We start from the raw sequence: 24,967 nt of genomic DNA, 5'->3' as shown, positions 1-24,967 counted from the left end.
GAATAAAAAGCCATAAAACACTAGAGTGAATTTATCTTGATCAGATGCCATACTGATTTTCTTCACATGATTTCACTATCATTTCCAAACTAACTGAAAATTTCATGCTACATTATTCAACATTTCAAAACTATATTGCAGTTGTTTAAAAAGCGTTCTGTCAAAAATTAACAGCAATTTAGGCTTCAGAGAGATTGCTAACTGAACAGATAGGGGAACAGTCACCACACACAACCACTGAATTCACTGAATAGACAGGACACCACAAAAAATAGCACTAGAACAGACATACAAAAGACAAAACAACTACAAACATATCCTTGGAAGCTTGTAAGCATCCTCAACTCTTTCCTGTTTAGTTTCCTTAAATAGACACGGCAAACAACTCAAACATTTGAGTCAGAGGGTGCTACTCAGACAACAGTCCTATCGATACACTAAAGAGGCTTTTCTCAATGTGGAGTTCTCCAAATGTCTTAAGTCTATGGCTTCCAAGTTGCCAGTCAGTATAACCAATGGTGTTGCTGGGTCAAATTTCACACACTTGAAATAAAAAAAGCTGAACTAAAGTACTTCTGATTTACAAAGTGATAGTACTGAGATGAAAATATATTACTTTCCAACATTACACATGGCACCTTCATCTATATCCAAATCAATGAAAATTCTAACCTATCCTGCTGGACAATAAAGAAATAAACATGTTGTTTTCAAAATCAAGCTATGACTTCATAAATTCTTAAATAAAGTACTTCAAAGAATCGGCTATATGTTTTTCCTGCTAATAGTCTAATGACATAGGACTTTATGTTCAGTGAAAAGAAAAGGTCTTGCGTTCAATATCTCTGGAAATAATTTTATTTCTACCTTTCTATAAAGCATCTGCTAAAGAATATCTAAAATGCTTCAAAGAGATTGTAATACTTTAAATAAAATAACTGATACTAACCTTAGCAAAATAATTATCTTGTTAATTGTTGTTAATAATTACAATGGAAAATCTACTCCGTTTTATTTTTTTACTCTTCTCTGGTGGCCTATCAAATCTATTTCTTGTTTTAGCATAATATAGTTAATACAAGTGAGAGCAGGAAATTCATTAATGAAAGGTAGTGCATAAATAAATTAAATTATCATGCATAAAACATGCAAATGATTTAAAGACTGCATATGAAACCTTATTTCATTTTCATTCAATTGCATTTTGGCAGGACAAATAGTCACTGATTAGGTCCCGATTAATGCACTCCCAAAAATGTTCAATGTTTTAAATATGGACAAAGACTTCATCTTTCTGTATATGTTTTTATTTTGTTTGGGATGCTAACAACAAACTACAAACTTACTGCGCAAACTTACTGTACTAAATGCTAGGTGCTCTCCAAGGTTCCTGCCATTTTGCTCTCCAAAATCTTGCTGTTTTACAATTCTATGATGTTTTAAAAGTAGAGGCTCTTTAGCAACTGCTGAATTACTAATTCAGTAGAGCAATGGCATTAGATACTATATAGTTACATAAGGGAGGGACCATAATGTTTTCATCTTTGTCTTAGAGGATAAATGTTTTAAAAAGCTAAAGGTTTCCCCCACCTAGTCATGTCTTCCTCTATCTCTATTTTTTAGCTGAGGGAGCCAATGTTGTCTGAAGATGCTTCTGTGGTCATGTGGCCAAAATGACCATACCCTAAGGCACATAGAACATTGTTGCCTTCCCACCAAAAAGGTACTTATTGCATTTGCATGCTTTCCAAACTGCTACATGGACAGGAGCTGGATGAGACATATCTTACAATACAATGTCATAAGATTCATTAAAAATGTCAGGAAACAAATCTAATTCAAGTATTTCTAAACTCATGAACTTCAATAAAGAGACTTAAGCTCATTTTAAACATTTTCATGGAAATCAGCAGGAAAAAAAACTGCCCAGTGTTCTCATTCCAGCTTGGGCTTCCTTCTTCTGAAGATTAATCCTAGGTTGGCATGGTGATACTATATGGCTTAGATAGATTCAATAAACTTTTTTTTACTTTGGCAAGAGAAGGAAAAGAGATAACTTTCGTGGATTTTGTACTTCAGTACAGCCAAACAAAATCCCTATCCAAAAATTGGATTTTAGCCAATTCAATTGTTTTATTCTTGGGGTCAATTTGAGAAATATAACCCTCTGTTAAAGTTTTATTTCAATACTTTTACACTGCAATGTCAGCCTTATAAAATAAGGGTGGGCAGGAAATTATTTCTCTCAACTGCAGCTTGAAATGAAAAGGAGGACACAAAGACCTATAGGACACTAACCATAAAAAGCAGCTTTATTTATTTATTAGGCTGCATATTTCACAAAAAATAAAAATAATAACTTCCAAATAGGATGTCAAAAATCTTGCTCGATTATGTGGACACAAATAAAGCATTTGGGGGAAGGGGGAAATCAGTGAATTTTTCTGTTTCCGAAAATATATTGCCAGATATGTCATTTACATGTCCTTACTACACATGTATTAAAGATTAAACTTCAGTCTCAAAATTCAACTTATATGCACTTGTGTATTTCACTAGCTTTAGGAAAACCTGAAACTAAAATATAACTCTAAGCCTCCTTTTGAAAAATGTAGTTTGTAAATGACAGAAACATTACCACAAAGAAGCAAAGACATGTACAAAGACACATAAACACATTCACATATTCACACACATTTATTAAGTCTCTCACTCTGAGAGCGTTCTGAGGGCTACTTGTGCACATTTGCATATATTAAATTAGTTGCCATAAAACAGCATAAGGATGATATCTCCCTGTCAACACAGGGACAAATGTTCTGGCAGCCTTTTAGTCTAGAAACATGCTGGTGTAAATATGCTTAAATTCTTAGCTCCTAAAAGGGAAAGCTATTGTCGAATTTCAATGCCACAAATAACCTCTAAGAATATTCACCTTTTGAGACCATTTCTGAACCAGATCTTTGGCACTTTACAGAAGTATCCACAGTATCTATGTGCCTTTTTTTTCATTTTCTGCTTTGTGGGTAATTCTCTCATCGTACTTGAGCCTGGCAATTTCCTCAAAGCTCCTTTTTGGCAGAGTGTGGAGTGGATCTTTTGTTTCAGGAATATATTGCTAAATCTGTCAGAAGAGGAAAAAAAATATCTGTGATAAAGGGAACTTTCTAAGCCTGTTATGTAAACATATTTTATACCGTTACATATACTGCTGATGGATGAAACAGCCTGTTTACCTTGGAAATAATAGTCTTTTTTTTTTCTTCAAATCATCATTCAGACCTGAATGTCATCCAGAAGTGATTTCTGCCTTCTTCAACTTATCCAGCATCTGGGGCCATGAGATAACTGTCATGGCACTGGCTCTTTTACTGACTCCTTCATTATTAGCCTCCTAGTGAGCGAGACAGAATAAAATGAATGTAATAACCATACTTCACACAACAGGCCCTCTCTTGCTTTTAAATTGAAAATCCCCTTATTAAAAAACAAGGGGTGTTCTTTTTCTTCTACCTTTGGATAGGTCTGCCACATTCATAGGATTTTACAAAAACGCAGCTGCTCTTTAAACTAGAGAGAAATTGCATCCACTAGACAGTAATTCTTCTTAGCCTGAATTATATTGTTTTGTAAGTAGTTGGTCAGGGATTGTCTCTCTCCTAATGTATGTCCTGTTCTCTGTGTATTGGTGTGTGGGAAAAACAGAAATATACACATATTTTGAACGCAGCGAACATATATCATTTAATTATCATTTAATTTTTTTAAAAAAAAATATCTTTATTAATTTTCATAAAAAGAGACAAACTAGACATACATACATTTAACATATATTTGGGGTTACAATTACCCCACTTATTTTAAAAGTCATTTTAATACAGAAAAAGAATATACTAATAATTTATAAAATCAACATAATAGTTTAAATGAATGGAAAAAAATGTATTTATGTAATTTAACCATTAATATCTTGAACAAAAATAAGCTATTCTAATACAATTACATGCTTTCAGGTCATTTAAGTTTTTTATTTTTTTATTTTATTTAAGCATTATTATTATTATTATTATTATTATTATTAATTAATTAATTTATTTATTATTTAGATTTGTATGCCGCCCTTCTCCGCAGACTCGGGGCGGCTCGCAACAAAGTGAAAACAATTTAAAACAAATCTAAATTACTGTTTAAAAATTATTATTATTATTATTATTATTATTATTATTATTATTATCATTATTATTAATTAGATTTGTATACCGCCCCTCTCCGTAGACTCGTAAACTTTATTCCATATGTTATAAAAATCTGATTCATCTTGATTGTTTAACTGCCTTGTCATCATATCCATTTCGGCACATTCTATAATTTTTCTTATTACCTCATCTTCCTTGGGAACATCTTCTCCCTTCCAATTTTGTGCATATACTATCCTAGCTGCGGTCAAAATATGAATAATTAAGAAAAAAATATCCTTTTAATATTTAATTTAATTATCATTTAATTATCATAATGAATACAAGAACTGGAGCAAAACCAGTCTCCTTCCTATAGCATTCTCCTAAAATATTTTCTTAATTAAAATTCAGACTATTGTTTGTCTTTATGCTTGTTCTGACAAGAGTAAAGTGTATGTTACAATGGGTTTCTTGCCTGCATCTTTTTCAGTGCATCATTGTAAAGAGACACATAACAAAAGACAATAAGATATAATACGGATGTAACTACAGATACCACTTAGAAAAAACTTGCATTTTTAAAAGAAAATTCTCAGAATATTATCTGTAAACTGTATGCTTCTTTAGGTTCTATGTGCTAATATTAGGTGACATTTCTAGCTTTCTAGGTGGAGGTTTGTATTCACTGTAATAACAGTGCTAATAGGATGCTGCAGTAGGATGCTGGTTTATTTTTCTGACTGAAAGATGTTGTAGTGGAGTGAATCATTAAACGCTAATTCCATATGGAGCTTCTTGATTACGTCATACTTGGAGGGATGAAAAATGTTATATAAAGTCATACATTTTTTCATCCCTCTAAGTATGACGTAATCAAGAATTTGCAAATTGTACATACACAAAATCTCATGCCACTGTCCGAACGAATGACATTGTTTTCTACTGAAATGGCAAAAAAAATAGAATTCATTTTTTCACAATCCTTATTTATAAGATTATGATGTAAATTTAGGTAAATGTAGCTTATTTTATTTATTTATTCGATTTTTATGCCTCCCTTCTCCTTAGACTCAGGTCGGCTTACAACATGTTAGCAATGGCACTTTTTAAACAGAGCCAGCCTATTGCCCCCACAATCCGGGTCCTCATTTTATCCACCTCGGAAGGATGGAAGGCTGAGTCAACCTTGAGCCGGTGATGAGATTTGAACCGCTGACCTACAGATCTAGCAGTCAGCTTCAGTGGCTTGCAGTACAGCACTCTACCTGCTGCGCCACCCCGGCTCAGCTTAGTCAGTAAAACATTATTTAAGTTGTTTTATTCTGTAGGGCAATGGCTCAGAAGTTAAAAACATTAAGCTTATCAACCGAAAAGCTGACAGCCAGGATTCAAGACTTGAGCACTTGCGATGGGGTGAACTCCGGTCCTCGTCCCAGCTCCTGCTCATCTAGCAGTTTGAAAGCATGCAAATGCAAGTTGATAAATAGGTACCATTTTGATGGGAAGGAAACACGGTTCTGTGCGCATCGGCATATAGTCATGCTGGCCATATGACCCAGAAGTGTTTTCAGACAATGCTGGCTCCCTTGGCTAAGAAATGGAGATAAGCACTGGCCTTTAGAGTTAGAAACAACTAGACAAGGGAAACCTTTACGTAAGATGTATTGCACTTTTTATATCTAAAATCTTTAGTCTTCTTTTGTTAGGATTGCTGTGGACTGTATAACATTTTTTTTAATTTAGTGTAACACTCAAAATCACAGCATTGTTATAAACTTTGATAACCTGTACGGATGTCTCTGTTGTTCTGAAATCTTATAAATAGAATTGCAAAGGACTGAACCCCAGAGTCGGTATGAACTATGTTTTCTATGTTTGAACAATAGATGTTCTCCAAATACGATGGTACGAAGCTATGATGATCATTCTAACTCATGATATACAGAAATCACTAGGTTTAAGGAAGAGGTTTTTCTCAGGCTATCTCTTAAGATATAATTTCACATACCGGTAGATGAAAGTATGACTTCTGAATGCAAAGTCTGGGTTTGAAGTCCTCAAAAAGGGCCTATGAGCCCAGAAGCCCCATCTTGGTTCTCTGTGGGAACCCTACCATGTCTTGCTTTTGTTTTTGAAAAATACTTTTAATTAAAATAAAAAAATTGGAAGCTAGAATATTGTAAATAAAAGTCGTATCTCAAGTATAATATTTATTTCCAAGGATGTCTCTGGGCCAAAAATTGTGAATGTTGCAGCCTGGTCTTTTCAGTATTAAGTGTATTTTAAATCTAAGTTCCAAAATCTGTACAGGCTCCAGGCACTGGGCTATGAGTTCAGAATGTCTGTCACTTGGCAGACCAAGGTCAAGATGTTTAGTGATGATACCTGACTCCAAATTGAGGAATAATCTCACCCAGCATTTTCATGTAGAGGTTAAGAAGGGAAAGGAGTATGGAATCTTGCAGCACCCCACAAGCAAGGAGCCACAACTGCAATTTCTCCCCACTATCAACACAATTGAACCTGGCCACAGATTAAGACCACCACTACAAATTGGTACCTACTTCCAATACCTGAAACTGATCTAAAATTACTGTAGCTGTTAGTGTGGAAAGCAACTGAAAAAATGAGCTCCAGAATTTATTTATGAGATTTGCATGCCGCCCCTCTCCGTAAACTCGGGGCGGCTCACAGCAATAGTAAAACAATGTACAACAAATCTAATAATTTAAGAAAAAACACTAAAAACCCTATCAGTCACACATGCCAGGTTGGCCTCCTCATCCAAGATCAAATCTTGGATGAGGAAAGCTTTATTTACCACTGACCTGGCATTGAGTAGCAGAAGCCTGAGCCCAGGGCCAGGATTACACTCGTCACCAGCACCCTGGGTTGAGCTAATAGAATCAGAACAAGGGATCGTTATTAAGCAGCAATCTCTTCTTCCCCTGGAATGGCCAGTTCCGTGGCCTCTGCCATATCTGCCTCTCCCCAGCAGGTGAATGTATCATTACAGTACCATCTAATTCACGTTTCATTACAGATCATGAAAAAGCATGGCCAATATTGTCTCCATACTAAATTCTGGCCTGAAACCCAGATAAATCTTTTAACTAAGATAATCTTTGTAAAGGGATCTTTGGAACTAAAGCCTGACTATCTTCTTTATAATCTTTCCTAATAAGGGAAATCCGGAGTTTGGACAATAATTGCTTAGGACCATTGGGTCTAGGAATTGTTTCTTGAGGAAACGAAATATCACAACCTCTTTGAACAGAGTGGTCAATGCCGTGAATAACACTACACAGCTTCATGGTTTCATTCCCAAACACCACAAATTTTAATACCCAAAATTTTAACCTTAGGTAGTCAGACACCAATTGTGTAAGTTCTCCCACTTAAAAAGATGAGAAAGGCCTGTAATTGACTAATAGGTAGACCTCCACTATGAGAGACAAAATGGGAACCCAAATCCCAAAAATCACATTGTCTAATTTGGAAAGAATTTATTTGCAAATTATGGCGGAAAATAAGCATTTGGTCAATAACAAAAGTTCATCTCAATACTTTGCTATATATTCTTTGTTGGCAATGACAGAGGTTAAATGTTTACAAGATTGGCACACATTGTTGCTGGTTAGTTGGCCCATTCCTCCATGCAGATCTGCTCAAGAGCAGTGATGTTTTGGAGCTGTCACTGGGCAACATGGACTTTCAATTCCCTCCAAAGGTTTTCTATTGGATTGAAATCTGGGGACTGGCTAGGCCACTCCAGGATCTTGAAATGCTTCTTACGAAGCTAATCCTTTGTTGCCCTAGCAGTGTGCTTGGGATCATTGTCATGCTGAAAGACCCAGCCACGTTTCATCTTCAATGCCCTTGCTGATAGAAGGAGGTTTGCACTCAAAAATCTCACGATACATAGTCCCATTCATTCTTTCATATACACGGATCAGTCATCCTGGTCCCTTTGCAGAGAAACTGACGTAAAGCATGATGTTGCCACCTCCATGCTTCACAGTAGGTATGGTGTTCTTTGGATACAACTCAGGTGTAACCACTGCCTTAGAAGGGAAGCTCCAGGTTCAAATCCCGGTAAAAGGGTGTGGCTACCTGATGAAGGCAAATAAGCCCGAAATAGATCTATAGTAATCTCCTTTCCTTTTCATTATCAGAAAAAATATGTTACATATATATGTGTGTGTGTATGTGTCTATATATGTATGTATGTATGTATGTATGTATGTATGTATATATATATATATATATATATATATATATATATATATATATATATATATATATATACCGTGTTTCCCCGATAGTAAGACAGTGTCTTACTATCTTTTTACCCGCAAAAGCCCCACTAGGTCTTACTTTCGGGGTATGTCTTACATACCCCCCCCTGCCGTTTCCCGCCTCCACTAACCAAATTGACAGGGTGAAGTCGGGAAGACCCAGGGAGGCCGCCCAGCAGCTGATCTGCTCGGTTCCCTCCGCTTTGACGGCGCTGGTCCGCTCGCTCGTTCCCGCAACCGACCCGCTTCCCCGACACGCGTCTGGAGGGGAGGAGCCGCTCTGCGCAGTTGGGCAGCCCCACCTGCCTGCCAGAAAGGAGGCGGGCGAAGGAGGGCGCAGCTCCGGCCGCCCGCTCGGCTCGCTTCTACAACTTCGGACCAGCGCCGTCCTTCGCCTCGCATTTCCGGGTTGGCGAGCCTGGATTGTTTTTCCTGAGAGCGCTGGTCCCCACTAAGCCTTCTGCGCCTGACTCTGCGAGGCGAGAGGGAAGAAGGAGAAGCGCTTCTCCTTCTTCCCTCTCGCCTCGCCGAGTGAGGCTTCGGACCAGCGCCGTCCTTCGCCTCGCATTTCCGGGTTGGCGAGCCTGGATTGTTTTTCATGCGAGCGCTGGTCCCCGCTAAGCCGCAGAAGGCTTAGCGGGGACCAGCGCTCGCAGGAAAAACAATCCAGGCTCACCAACCCGGAAATGTGAGGCGAAGGACGGCGCTGGTCCGAAGCCTCACTCGGCGAGGCGAGAGGGAAGAAGGAGAAGCACTTCTCCTTCTTCCCTCTCGCCTCGCAGAGTCAGGCGCAGAAGGCTTAGCGGGGACCAGCGCTCGCAGGAAAAACAATCCAGGCTCGCCAACCCGGAAATGCGAGGCGAAGGACGGCGCTGGTCCGAAGCCTCACTCGGCGAGGCGAGAGGGAAGAAGGAGAAGTGCTTCTCCTTCTTCCCTCTCGCCTCGCAGAGTCAGGCGCAGAAGGCTTAGCGGGGACCAGCGCTCGCAGGAAAAACAATCCAGGCTCGCCAACCCGGAAATGCGAGGCGAAGGACGGCGCTGGTCCGAAGTTGTAGAAGCGAGCCGAGCGGGCGGCCGGAGCTGCGCCCTCCTTCGCCCGCCTCCTTTCCGGCAGGCAGGTGGGGCTGCCCAACTGCGCAGAGCGGCTCCTCCCCTCCAGACGCGTGTCGGGGAAACGGGTCGGTTGCGGGGACGAGCGAGCGGACCAGCGCCGTCAAAGCGGAGGGAACCGCCGCCAGGGCGCTGCGAACTGCTCCCTCGCTTTTAGTACCGTGTTTCCCCGAAAGTAAGACATATGTCTTATTTTCGGGGTATGGCTTATATAAGCCGACCCCCCTGAAACCCCCCATATGTCTTACAATCGGGGGGGTCTTACTATCGGGGAAACACGGTATATATATATATGTGTGTGTGTGTGTGTGTGTATGTGTGTGTGTGTGTGTGTGTGTGTGTGTGAAATAGATCTATCCTAGTCTCCCTTAATTTTCAAATTCAGCTTAAACATGTGACACATACAGATAGAATTGTCGACTATCAATAAAATTAACTGCCTTGGAAATGACCCTGGGTTGGGCCAAGAGGCAAAAAAGGAGCTGTGATGTTCCTTCAATATACCAGGGTGATTCGACACAAAATGTAACCCTTCCCTGGTACAGAGCTGAAGGGATTGGATACTGTAGCCTAGAGGATAATTCTCTGCCTTACAAGGCAAAGGTTGCAGGTTCAAGTCCCAGTGGGTATGGCTAGCTGATGAGGCCAAAATAAGGCCGAAATAGATCTATTCTAGTCTCCCTTAATTTTCAAATTCAGCTTAAACATGTGACACATACAGATAGAATTGTCGGCTATCAATAAAATTAACTGCCTTGGAAATGACCCTGGGTTGGGCCAAGAGGCAAAAAAGGAGCTGTGATGTTCCTTCAATATACCAGGGTGATTCGACACAAAATGTAACCCTTCCCTGGTACAGAGCTGAAGGGATTGGATACTGTAGCCTAGAGGATAATTCTCTGCCTTACAAGGCAAAGGTTGCAGGTTCAAGTCCCAGTGGGTATGGCTAGCTGATGAGGCCAAAATAAGGCCGAAATAGATCTATCCTAGTCTCCCTTAATTTTCAAATTCAGCTTAAACATGTGACACATACAGATAGAATTGTCGGCTATCAATAAAATTAACTGCCTTGGAAATGACCCTGGGTTGGGCCAAGAGGCAAAAAAGGAGCTGTGATGTTCCTTCAATATACCAGGGTGATTCGACACAAAATGTAACCCTTCCCTGGTACAGAGCTGAAGGGATTGGATACTGTAGCCTAGAGGATAATTCTCTGCCTTACAAGGCAAAGGTTGCAGGTTCAAGTCCCAGTGGGTATGGCTAGCTGATGAGGCCAAAATAAGGCCGAAATAGATCTATCCTAGTCTCCCTTAATTTTCAAATTCAGCTTAAACATGTGACATATATATATATATATATATATATATATATATATATATATATATATATATATATATATATATATATTAAAAAGGGATCACCTTTTCACTTAAGGAAACCATCTCCACCACACATCATCATCCGGGACAAGGTTGACCTAACAGGCCCCTGGCCCAACAGACTGGAGAGACAAAGGCACTTCCTTAGGAGTCACAAATTAAAGCTCTCAGATAATCCACAAGATTGTGCTTCAGGCTTCTTATTTAGACTTGAAAAGTCAGAATCCAATTGCAGACAATTGGAATAACCTTAATCTCACAAATAGTAATAATATTCCACACAGAAGATTCTGCTACCTGTCTCTTCCCAACAAGACTTGGGTTACTTTTAGTAATGCCAGAAGCTGTTGGCCAGTGCAATACAGTCTTAACATTAAACAACAATAACATTGGTACTGTAATGTAATGTCTAATATGGGTTCTTATTTGTACTCAGTTGGATTAATTTTTTATCTTTCTTCAATATTACTCCAAGTGTCTCTTCCTACACTTCATCTCACAGAGATTTCAGAAGTCCAAGATACCTCTTGGGATTTATGGAGAGGGGTCAATTTGCATGGGGCAATTCAATTAAAGGTAATCTCTACCTGTCTATTACAGGTTGTATCTAAGGCCTCAGCTGAAACGTTAAGTGGATCCTTTGGGATAATTCCATGTTTCTTCTGGAATGCAGGGTGGTTCATCATTTGTCTGGATCACATTTGTATATTGATCTCAGCAACTACACAATCTTGGTATTAGTGAGGCTAGACCTACAGTATTTTGCGTTGATCTATCTCTGCATAATCCATATATAGCAGAGTTTCAGGCTACCAATAATCCATTTTCCTCCAAAATTACAAATGTCACAAATTCAGTTATACTAATACTGTTTCTTTGTTATGCATTTTTCATGATTTAAAGTTTAATGAAACACTGAATGAAATTTACATTTTACAAGAATCCTGGATTTCCTCATTTCCAATCCTTTGAGAACAGCTGTTATACTGGAAACTATGTACAAAACTATGTCTGGTTTGGGTTGATTTCATAGCTAGTACTGCAATAGCACAATGAAGTTGGAATTATAAACATAATGAATGAAGAGATACAATGAATTCCAATCTTTGAAATGCTTGACAGGATTGTAGCCATATTTATGGCCAATATATTACTAGTGCTTCGATTTCAAAGATAGAGTTTGGATAAAGATGGGAGAGTTTGTTGTTCTGCTTTTGTCTGACTTATTTTGCCAACTACAAAATCCGCCACACTGTTTCTGTATCTGTTTAAAATATTCTGCAAGATCACAGAAATATCTACATTTATTTTCCTGCATTTTTTTCATAATAAAATGTGTTTACTTATATAACATGCACATTTTATCTGCATTCTGTATAACATACACTTTCCTGTTTATTATGTTTTGTATTTAAAAATTCAAAAAGTGAATATTTGGCAATTAATTTGCATTTTAGTTTCTCATGCAAAGTCCAAAATAATTCCTTCAAAACAATTGATATTTTATCCATTCTCAGACAGAATTAAACTGATGTGATTGAAAATAAAACACTCTTAATGAGATGTGTCCTATTAACTATGAGAAATAGGTTGACTTCTAGTTTCAAAAAACAGAAATTAATACAAAACGATTCTAAAGAAGTATGAGTAATATCATATATCTATATGTTTGATACTATATTGAAACTGTCTTTAGTTTCTTAGAAGCTACCCTTTTCTCATTAATAAACCAGGGCTTTTGAAGGTTTGAGAAATGATGATTCTGACATTCCTTTCATATTAAGTGAAGTACATATGCAGATACATGATTTTTTTTCGTCCAAAAATATAAACATGGAGTCCAAGAGTCCAGATTAAGTTATAATTGTGGACAACTGGAAGCCACAGATTACATGTACAGTAAGTGTCAATCTAACTCAGAAGATTCAAGAAAATTTGTGTCAGCACTGAATTGGATGAGCATCCCAACAGGCATTGGTTGTATGCATGGATGAGTATCTAAAGGGTTATTTTTTCATTGATCTCTTTTCCTACACTGAGACTCAAAAATATTTATTACGTAGAATCCAAAGAACTGTATTGTCTTTTAAGTCTACACTGAATTAATTAATTAATTAGATTTGTATGCTGTCCCTCTCCGTAGACTCGGGGTGGCTCACAGCAATAATAAACAATATATAACAAATCTAATAATTTAAGAGAAACACTAAAAACTCCATTATTAAAAGCAAACATACACACAAACATACCAAAACATAAACTGTATAGGCCTGGGTGAGATGTTTCAATTCCCCCATGCCTGACGGCAGAGGTGGGTTTTAAGGAGTTTACGAAAGGCGAGGAGGGTGGGGGCAGTTCTAATCTATGGGGGGGATGCTGGTTCCAGAGGATCGGGGCCACCAAACGGCATTGTTTAGTTGATGGGACCTGGAGAAGGCCAACTATGTGGGACCTAATCGGTCGCTGGGATTCGAGTGGCAGAAGGCATTTCTATAGTTCTATTTAATAAATTGTATTTAATTTCATTTGTCTTACAAAAAGAAGAAAATTGACTAACATCCATTTGTGTGTCTTACTTTAGTGATTCCCCTTTCCACTGAAGCATTGGGTCAATCACATTTGAACCAACAAACTAGTAATGAAAGAAAAATAAATTTAACATACATAACTTTAAACTCCTCTTTCCCCTTTTCCCCATGCTTAATTTTCTGAAAAGTGTAATGGCAGAACTACAGAATGAAAGGAATTGTATAAAATGAAAGCAAGCAAGTGAAGCATAAATCATGCAGGCTGCTGAAAACTGTGGTATAAGATGAAGATGAAATCTAAAACGATTTAGCACACAGACTTACAAACATTCAACATAAAATGTGTGTTATTTTAAGAAAATTAATAAAAAAATATTGAAAAAAAGAAAAAAAAAGAAATCTAAAACGATTTAGATTCAACAAGCATCTCCGTGCCCATAAACAAAAGCATATCAGCATAATTTCCCATGCTAAAATCACTTTTAGGGGACTGAAATAAATAGTGGAAATTTCATAGTTGCAGCTTTCTGACCAGCAAAATTTGAGAGGCATAAAGAAACAGAAACAGAGAGACAAATCAAAATTAGATGCATGGATTGCAGTATGAAAAAGGCACCAAGGCTATGATAAGGAAAAGAAAAAGAAAAAAGAAAAGAAAAGATTTCCAGTGAGCTAAAATTGAGGCCTACCAGCGGGAGAAAAAGATTAAACTGTATTACCTCTAGTCACTGAGAAGTTCCCCAGACAGTTTGGATGTAATTTGAAAAGATCGGAAGGGAGGGGGGGGGGGGCTTTTTCTGCATTACGGCTATATGGTTTAAGGGTGTGCATTCTGAGGTGGAAGGTCTAATCACTTTTATTGACTTGCTATTGAAAAAGATGAGACATGGCAGATAGATAAAAGTGCCTCATGCTGTATTTTTTCAGATGTTTCATAATTTCCTTGAAGATACTGTGAATATTATAGTTTGTTTTAAAATACAAATGACATATACGCAATGATATAAGTTTAAGATTAAGGTATAAGCAAAATTCACGCGCATAACTGTTTCTCTGTATGAAATTTTAAAATAAATGGAATGGACCTTTAAATTTTAAAAATAGAAACCTGGAATTTTCTGAATCATTTACATATGCCACTGTTTTTAACATAGCCACATTCATTAATATATTCTAGGTAATAAGTATACTTGACCTTTTTCAAGGAAAAATATTTTAATTTATAGATGATTCTAGTTCAATAAATCCAGTGACATACATTCAATACAGAAATAATATGTTTACATATAATTTAAACGAAATAAGATTTAGTACGCATAAATTGCCTTGAGGAAGATTAATTAATATAAGATTTTCTTTAACTAAAAAGACATTTGTCTTGTAATTGTAACACAAAATCAGTATTCACTGTTTAATTGTTCCAAGATATTTTTAATAGACCTTATAAAGTATGTTCTGACTTCATCTGCTGCATTGTTATGAAATGTGACAATATGGAAAAGATTGTCTTCGGAGAAGGGTCCTCGGAGAGGGGTGGCATACAAGTCTAATAAATAATAATAAATAATAATAATAATTTCAGATTTCAGATCTTAAATCTTAAAACAAAATAATGACAATTAAAAAGAAGAATTAGAGGCTTGCTTTCAAAATAACACACTGTATATATGTGTACATGTATTCATATTCATTTTATAATACTGAAAATTTAAACAAGCGTCCCATCCAGGTTGTCTAACAAAATATCACATTATGTATATGTTGTACAGTATCCACAGAAAATTTTAATGCAGATTTCATCAACCATGCAATTGTCTCTAGCTATGGTTTTCAGATAACATATTCAATAAAGTTTATTGGAAACGTGTTTGATAGCATATTCAGACAGACAGATTAACAGAGTTGGAAGGGACTTGCAGGTCATCTAGTCTAATTCCCTACCCAAACAGGAGCCCCTACATCTGCTTCTACCTAGGATCGAACTCACAATCTCCTGATTGTGATGCAAGAGCTCTATCTCAAGGCCACAGCAGCTGCATTCAATGAATCCCAATATAGGATAAAACTAATTAAGTACTGCCTCCAGGTGGTTTCTATAACTAAAAATGCCATACAGAATAAACAATGCATGAATGATACACATATTATGGATCCATCGCATGATTTGCCAGGAACCACTGCTGTTTATTTAAAATTTGTTTTGGTGTTGTCAAATCACCTGTCAAGGAATACTAATGTCTAATCTCTGAAATGACATGAGAACCATATAATAAACTTTATCTAAGCTTCTCAATTCCTGTGCATGCCTTTTCACTACATTTAAACATATGTGTCTCTGTGTGTGTGGAGCTCTTCCCGAGAAGAGGTACGGCAATTGCTATGTATTTTCAAGGCAACATAAATACTTGCGAAGAACTCCACTATACCCACACACACATACACACACACACTCTCTCTCTCTCATACATTTATACTTAGTAAAAAGTGAAAATTCATGCACAGGAATCAAGAAGATTTCTTTCCAATTCTAGTTATGCTTTGGCACTTGCAACTGAGGGAGCCAACAATGCAGTTCCCCTCCCTCCAACCAGCAACCTCTGTTCATGTCAGAAAGCTGGCGGCCAGGCAGGTGGAGGCTAAGGATGGATGCAGGATGACATGTTGCTTCTGGGCCACTCCAGCCCACAGGTGGGTGAGCAGGCAGCTCTCAGAAAAGTGCTGCACTGGGCAATGCACCCCAGTTGTGATTGGCTGCAATGCGCATGTCCAGTTGTCACGTATGCATACATGGGGAGGATGAGTGGGGGAATTACATGGGTGTGGGCATGCCCATGTATGATCCTCCCCATGCTCCCCTCCCTTTTGATAAGCGATCATAAAAAGGTCTGGCCTAAGTCATCCATGAATTCTGTAGTTCAACATGAACTACAGAATCCAGCACTTTAATTGCTCTAACTGTATTTTTTTATTTTTTTATTTATTTGTTTGTTTGTTTATTTTGATTTGATTTGTATGCCGCCCCTCTCCATAGACTCGAGGCGGCTAACAACAATAGTAAAACAACATATAACAAATCTAATATTTAAAATAATTTAAAAGACCCTAATTTAAAAACCAAACATACACACAAACATACCATGCATAAATTGTATAGGCCTAGGGGGAAGGGAATATCTCAGTTCCCCCATGCCTGATGACAGAGGTGGGTTTTAAGGAGCTTACAAAATTGCTTTAATACATTTCTTTGCTGCTGCTGTCTACATGTCAGGAAATTAATGCCTGAATCAATGCTTACGTTATACTCCTAACATACAGTACTTGCTATTTAAGATGCAGGTGATGAGAGCCAGATTCTTTTCCTTGTCCCTCCTTCTCTCCCCCAAAAGTAATTTTAATAAAAGAATGAGTTTCTCACGTTGTGGAACCCTAGGTAGGAAAGCTTCCTGTGACAAGTCAGTGTCAGTCTGCTATTCCTCAAGGCCATTAACCAAGTTTTAGCATTTCCCAGAAAAGTGTAGTGGGATAGAAGTATTAAATATAGACAGGTGAGAGCCATAGTTCCCTCTAATCTGAGCAGTGAGCAATCGCTCACTTAAAAATCATCATCAACTCAGAGTTTTCCAAACCTGCCCAGAAGCCGAGAGGGAAAGAGTGAGAGGGAAGGAGAGAGAGAGGAAGAAAGAGAAACAGATAGAAAAAAGAGAGGAAGGAAAAGAGAAAGAAAAGGAATGGGAGTAAGGAAGAGAGAAAGAAAATCAAAATCTAGTTTGAAACTAGCTCAACTATTTAAGTGGCATTTTGATATTGATAGAGTTGCCCTATTATGAGCTCACTGTTATAGACACACAGTACAGTATTTTATTTTGAAATTCTCTGAGGCAAAACAGGGTGGGTTTTTTATTTGTTTGTTTCTTTTTTTGTTTCTTTGTTTATTTATTTATTATTTCTGTGCCGCCCAGTCCCAAAGGGACTGCCGCTCAGACACTATACTTGTCTGCCCACCCCCCCAAAAAATTAGAGGGAACACTGGTGAGAGCTTTAGTTTAGGAGAGCTGTTGGTTAGAAAAGGGACTGGTTCTTTTTAATGAGAAGCTTACAGTGAAGAGGCTGGAAAGCGGGGGAAAGGAAAAGAAAGAAAGGACAGGAGAAATAACAAACCTAAAAAACCAGTCGGGTTAGGGTGGTTGTGGCTGGAGGAACCAGGACCTGGAAAACAACTGAGTGAAATTAATAAGGGGCTGGAATAAGTCAGGTAAAAAGAAAAAAAAGTCCCTATATTCTCCCAGAAGAAAATCCTCCAGAGGAGTTTGGGAGAAGGAAGAAGGCTGAAAGAGCAGAATAGTGTCTTGCCAACGGAAGGTGAGAAACTGCTATGCCTTTTGACCTCAAGTTCAGATGCTTGTTGAGAAAAGGAAAAGAAGTGACTTTGGGGAAAGAAATAGATAGAGAAGGAAGGGATATAATAAATGTCTTTAGATTGAAGCTGTAGGGCAATAAATGGAACAAGAAGGTGTTAACAGACATAAATAATAAAGGGCAGCAACACTAAGCACCACAGCTTAGTATTCAGGTAGAGAACCCTGAATAGTTTGTACATAAATATGTAATAAAGCCCTTCCTGTAATAAAAGCCTGATTTCCCCCCGAGTTGCCATCATCCCTTATAAAACAACCTTAACCAAGAGGCTTCTATTACTCCCTTAATGTCTCTCAGGCACTAAGGGAAAACTTCTTTATTCAGCCAAACATTTTGATATTTCCACAATGTGTGTTTGCTATTTTTATTTGTTTTCTATAGCTGGAAAATTGGAAGCTGCTTTCTACCAAGATGACTCATAAGATAAATGACTGTACTCTGATGCTAATTTTCTGATGTAGGTAGAAATAAATTAACAATATCCTAAACTGATAGCTCTCCTGTTCCACTATTTTTGTGAAGTTGGAGGGAGGGAGATTAGAAGTGGGCAAGGAGAAAAAGGATAAAATTCACAGGGACAGAGAAACATAGGCCTGGCTATTTTTTTCCTTTTCTCCATTTAAACCATAAGGATCCTGTTTCCTTCTTTAACAAAAGAAAAGAAAAAGTGAATGACGCAAATTGAGATGGTCACTTTGAAAATGAATATGACTACAAGAATCTGGATAATCACTAGATAACAGCCAGGCTCCCTGTATCTTTTTTGCCTTATAATAGCCTCAAATTTTCTGTGGCCTTATTTTAATAACTAAAAAATGAACAGAGTAATGTTTGTTTTAAAATAGAAAAAGATAAAAAAACCTTGTTTGTAGGAAATAAATAATCCCTAACTCTAGGACCATTATTTATTTTACCTAATCCAGATCTTTTAATGATTTAACGTTGTGCATATTATTTTTGTTTACTCTTTCTATTGCATGCTTTGTGAACCAGAGTACAGTATCATCAAAATAATGGGTATCACATAAATTTAATTAATATGTATAGTACTTTTAAATAATTATCTTTAAATAGATAGGAAAAAATTAAGATGTACAAAAAAGTGACAAGTGTATTTTTAAAAAAATACAAACTGCATCATCCTCTAGAGAGGGCTAATTAATGGGATCAAGATAGAAAATAAATTTAACTCTTTGCTCTTTGCTGTAATATTAAAGAAAAAGTAGCTTCTAAAATTACATTTCAAATACTTTCGGGGATAAATTGCTGTTTTACAGCCCTTGAAAATTAATCCTTTAAGGGTGCCTTTTAAATATCAGTATATATAGGTTAGCTTTCTACCTTTTTTTCTTCAATGGATTTTGTTATAAGAAAGAGACAGATTGAAAATGAGAATAAGAATAGACATTCTATTAACAAAAGTGAAAGTATTCGTATTCGATCTGCTTGCTAATGCAATATACTCATGAAGAACCGGCTCTTCTGAAGTAAAGGAACACAGCAGGAATAGAGAAGTTTTTAACAATGTGTAATAGTGTGCTTTGAGGCAAGAAAAAGGTCAGGCATTAATGGTTAATACCTGAATAAAATGGACTGCAAACAATGTTAGAGGACATGTTGACATTTTCTATAGAAACTCTTCCTAACAGGTGAATTGGCTATCTTCTTTTCCCAGGATTGGGTTATGCTCAGCGGTGGGTTGCTCCTGGTTTGGACTGGTTCTTAGAACCGGTAGCGCCAGCAGCGGGAGGATCTGCCCACCTACCTGGGACATGCGTGCAAACCAATGCAAAACATTTTACAACCTACCACTGGTTATGCTTTGTTCCAGAAGCACTTGAAATATTCCATGGCAGAGGGAGGGGTCGTTTGTCTCTGTTTGGAAGTTATTCTAAAACTGTATTACAGCAGAATTAATGCTAAATAATGCTTTTGATATGCCAGGCTAGTCTTAGCATATGGATAGCTGATCAACTGGATAATAAATAGTTGATCTGTAATTAAAATAATAATTGAATATAATATGAAGAGTATAAAGCAGTGCTAAGCATTACCATCAATATTTCCAGATTTAATTATTAGCAAAAGCCTTAATTAAATAATTAGGAAAACTATTTAACAGTATAGTATATGGATTTAAATTTAAAAAAATACATCATTATTGGGGGCTTCGAATAAAATGTATGATTCACTAATAGATTGCATGTTTATATATTTTAGTATCAATTTTCCAACTAAAAACCCCAGTCATATTTGAAGTTAGTACAGTCTTGCAAAACAGTTACATAAATCTTTCATTTTACCAAAACTTTTGTGATTTAGATGCAGACGTTTGTTTCAGGAAAATAAGTTTTTAAAAACCATATTTGGTGACATTTTCTGTACCACAAAATTTATTATTATTTTATTTATCTTGAAAGAGAAATATAATTATTTGCCACTCATCAATTACAGTTGGTATATTAACATTTCATTCAAAATACCAATGCTTGCAAATCTATGTCACAATATAAATCTTTCAAGTAAACTATTCAGTTTTTGAGAAGAATGAAGCTAATACAGTACATTAAATGTTTTTCTTGACTTTTTTCTAAATCTTCAATGTCAATTGAATGTAACCCCTAACCCCCAACATTTTACCCTTAGACTATCCACGATTGACCTCTCCAAGTATCTAAGAGGCCAGTAAGGGGCGTGCATAAGAGTACTAGTGTGCCTCCCGTCCCCTGTCCAATTGTCTCTCCTTATCTCATTTATCTTTTCTTCCGTACCTATATCTTCCCTCTATTCCTCATTGCCTTATTTTATTTTTATTCTTATATCTTCTCTATTCTTTCTTTGATATATTTTACTATGTGTATATTCTCTATAACCTACAATGTGTATTGGACTAAATAAGTAAGTAAGTAAGTAAGTAAGTAAGTAAGTAAGTAAGTAAGTAAGTAAGTAAGTACGTAAGTAAGTACGTAAGTAAGTAAGTAAATAATCCAAACAACAAACACAAGACTGAAACTGCCAGAATTTATTATTTCATAGGAAAATATAGGAAATTTAGACAGAGATCACAATTATTTATCTATTGAGCGACTGATTGACTTATCAACCTATCTATTTTAAGCAATTAAAAATAAAATTTCAGTGACAAGGCTGACAAAGCAATACAAACTTATACAGTGGTACCTCTACTTAAGAATGCCTCTACTTAAAAACTTTTCTAGATAAGAACTGGGTGTTCAAGTTTTTTTTGCCTCTTCTTAAGAACGATTTTCTCCTTAAGAACCTGAGCCAGGAAAAAATTCCCAGGAAATTTGAGAACGGCATGAAGTTCCGGCCAGTTCCCTTTAATTCCGGCCATCTCGGGCTTTTCTGGGCTGCCAGAGGAGCCTTTTGGTGGTGCTTAAGGAGGCTTTGGCAGTCCAGAGTGAACAAAGCATTTTCCTTTCTCTGGGCGCTTGGAGAAGGAATAAACCTCTGCCAGCGCAGAGAAAAGAAACGCTCACTTCGCTCTGGGCAGTGACTCTTCTTCCTCCTCCTCATCCCACCCAAATTCCAAGCTTTTATTTCTTCCCTGATGGGTTTGCACACATTATTTGCTTTTACATTGATTCCTATGGGAAAAATTGCTTCTACTTACAAATTTTTCTACTTAAGAAACTAGTCACAGAAAGTAGAGGTACCATGGTACCAGCAAAGGAGTGATAAAAGATAAGAATATTGACAGTATCTCTGAATCCACACAACCCAATTATCCCAAATTGTCTTTCTTAATTTTACTTAAAATATAATCTTGGAAACAAATCCAAGTTTCTGTTAAGACTAAGAAAAAAAACCCTCTCAGGTTACTATGGTTTTGATGCTTATGGATATATTTTACACAACAATATAATACTTTTGAAATGGGTATCTTTATCTATTAAGTTATACCTTTTAACATTTTTCAGTGGCATCACTGATGTAAACATGAATTGAGTGTATATACAAAAAAGTACAGACATTTCTTCAATTTATAAAAAGGGAAAGGTAAATAGCAATAAATAAATAAATAAATTGCATGGGCTTTCTTCTTAGGATAATCTTATATCTTACCTCATGATTGGCCAATTGATGCCAATCTTGTGGTAAAATATAAAATAAAAACTAGTCAGACTATGAAATTATTGGATTTAAATAATTAAAGGTATTTATGGTATATTTATATTTGAGAAAATGCAGCAAGGTGCCAATTTTTCCAATGATCACATTTGTTTTGTCATAGATCTATTTATGTTCCGTTTTTAAAACTTTGGCTTGTTTTCTAAATACACAACTTAAACAGCAACCAAAGTCTTCAATGTAGATTTACTTGATCAAAGCCAATTGTACTAGTCCAATCTACTCCAACTATAGATAGTCTTTGCTTTATGCTGGAAATTGGGATCAGAATTTCTGTCGCTAAACAATGTGGTCATAAAACGCAATGTCACATAACCACTTCACTTAGGATGGCAATCCTGACAGTCCGCTACTGCCCTTAAGCAAGGAATGTGAGTCATTAAGCAAGGACCTCATGTGACCACAACTTGCTGCCAGACTCCAACAACAGTCAATGGGAAGTTGGCAGGAAGTCACAAATCCTTGAGGTTGAGTATAGCTGGAAAAGGGCTGTTGTGATGTGCCACAAGCATGTCCAAGGGTATGCAGGTGGCTGTTATGGTGTGGCACAAGGTGAGCAAAGGGGAAAGAGCATGAAGGTGGCAGCTGCAGCATGCGCACAGCCTGATAGAGGGTGACTTGTTGCAGTGAATAGGAGGGCATGTACTATAAATTGTAGGCAGGGCAGAAGAGCCATATGCTTTGAAGGAGGAGATCCCAGGAATGCATACTCCACAGTTGAGCTCATTGGCAGAAACAGCATCAGGAATGCTGTCAGGAGTAACTTGCAACCTTCTCTGCTGGCTTCCCCTTGACTTTTGCTTATGGGAAGGTTGCAAATAGCAACCATTTGACTACAGCCATAAATACAAGCTGGTTGCAAAGCACCTAGATCACTGCAGATAGTGCTGGGCAGCAGGAACATCAAGACTGGTTTTAGGTACCATTTGTTCAACACCAGGGTAACTTTGAACATTTACTGAATGAGTGGTCATTAACAAAAATGTATGGATGTGTTGTACTTTTTATGGATGTGTTGTACTTTTTATTATACAGGCTGTGTTAATGGGAGTGATATCAATATATCTGAAGACACGAGATTGAGGAAATTAAGTAACTATTTACTTGCAGAGCTCTAATTCCACCATTATAGTCTTATAATCCACTCAGTGCAAACAAAAGTACAAAGTATAATCTCAATATTTTTATATTCTAACATTTTATAATGGGTTGGGAGGGGTCATCTAGATAAAGTACAGCAGTTGCTTTGGGCTGCAGATTTTCTTCTTCTTTTTTTAAGGGCAAAATAGCAAAGTCTTAATTTCTTATTCCTTGTTGTTGTGACCTAGTTGTTAATATGCCATTAAAGTGCTATGAATGATCACACAGACAAATATTCTCCAGAATGATCTGTTCCCATCCTGGCTGTCCAGGACTTCCAATGTTACATGTATTGTCACAATAATTGAGTTCATCCCCATTTCTGCCAGTTATCCTATCCCCCCCCCCCCCCTTTTATTCCAGATTTTCTAGCAAAGTCTTTTCAAGGGTGCTGGCATCTTTACAACATGTATCCAAAATATAATAATTTCAGCCTGGTCATTGTGCTTTAAATCTCTGGATTGCTTTGTTCTATGATAAATTTATTTCATGATCTGGCTATACATGGCATTTTCAGAATTTAAAAGCATCAGTACTCTTTCTAATCAGTTTCTTCAAGTTTGCATCCTTAGAGTTTCATAGAAAAAAAGTTATTTATTTATTTATTTATTTGATTTGATTTTTATGCCGCCCTTCTCCTTAGACTCAGGGCGGCTTACAAAATGTTAGCAATAGCACTTTTTTAACAGAGCTAGGCTATTGCCCCCACAATCTGGGTCCTCATTTTACCCACCTCGGAAGGATGGAAGGCTGAGTCAACCTTGAGCCAGTGATGAGATTTGAACCGCTGACCTTCAGATCTACAAGTCAGCTTCAGTGGCCTGCAGTACAGCACTCTAACTGCTGCGCCACCCCAGCTCATAATTCTGATCTGTGTAGGTGTAGACACAGCTTGGCATCTGGATATTTCTTCCATTGCATTCACTGCTATTCTACTAAGTGTTACAGGTAGTCCTTGAGGTACAACAAGTTGTTTAATAGAATAGAATAGAATAGAATTTTTTATTGGCCAAGTGTGATTGGACACACAAGGAATTTGTCTTGGTGCATATGCTCTCAACGTACATAAAATAAAATATACATTTGTCAAGAATCATGTGGTACAACACTTAATGATTGTCATAGGGGTCAAATAAGCAATGAAGAAGCAATATTAATAAAAATCTTAGGATATACGCAACAAGTTACAGTCATACCGTCAACATGGGAGGAAATGGGTGATAGGAATGATGAGAAAAACTAGTAGAATAGAAGTGCAGATCTAGTAGAAAGTCTGACAGTGTTGAGGGAATTATTTGTTTAGTAGAGTGATGGCGTTCGGGAAAAAACTGTTCTTGTGTCTAGTTGTCTTGGTGTGCAGTGCTCTGTAGCGACGTTTTGAGGGTAGGAGTTGAAACAATTTGTGTCCAGGATGCGAGGGGTCAGTAAATATTTTACCCGCCCTCTTTTTGACTCGTGCAGTATACAGGTCCTCAATGGAAGGCAGATTGGCAGCAATTGTTTTTTCTGCAATTCTGATTATCCTCTGAAGTCTGTGTCGGTCCTGTTGGGTTGCAGCACCAAACCAGACAGTTATAGAGGTGCAGATGACAGACTCAATGATTCCTCTGTAGAACTGAATCAGCAGCTCCTTGGGCAGTTTGAGCTTCCTGAGCTGGCGCAGAAAGAACATTCTTTGTTGTGCTTTTTTGATGATGTTTTTGATGTTAGGTGACCATTTTAGGTCTTGAAGTTACAAATGCACCCCAAAAGCGTACTTATGACAG

General features: G+C 37.3%; 1 long non-coding RNA gene across 2 annotated transcripts in view; it reads right to left on the bottom strand.

Annotated features, from left to right (window-relative positions):
- LOC139168999 (uncharacterized) overlaps positions 1-24,967 on the bottom strand; it is a 75,580-nt gene that overhangs the window by 6,937 nt on the left and 43,676 nt on the right. For both annotated transcript variants that reach the window (XR_011559412.1, XR_011559413.1), the window contains exons 3-4: positions 3,237-3,394; positions 2,936-3,124 (exon numbers count right to left, since the gene is read on the bottom strand). This is a non-coding gene — a long non-coding RNA (uncharacterized lncRNA). The remainder of the gene's footprint in view (positions 1-2,935; positions 3,125-3,236; positions 3,395-24,967) is intronic.

The sequence above is a fragment of the Erythrolamprus reginae genome, chromosome 6 (genome assembly GCF_031021105.1).
Source record: "Erythrolamprus reginae isolate rEryReg1 chromosome 6, rEryReg1.hap1, whole genome shotgun sequence".
NCBI lineage: Eukaryota > Metazoa > Chordata > Lepidosauria > Squamata > Dipsadidae > Erythrolamprus > Erythrolamprus reginae.
This window is presented reverse-complemented; position numbering and strand designations above follow the sequence as displayed.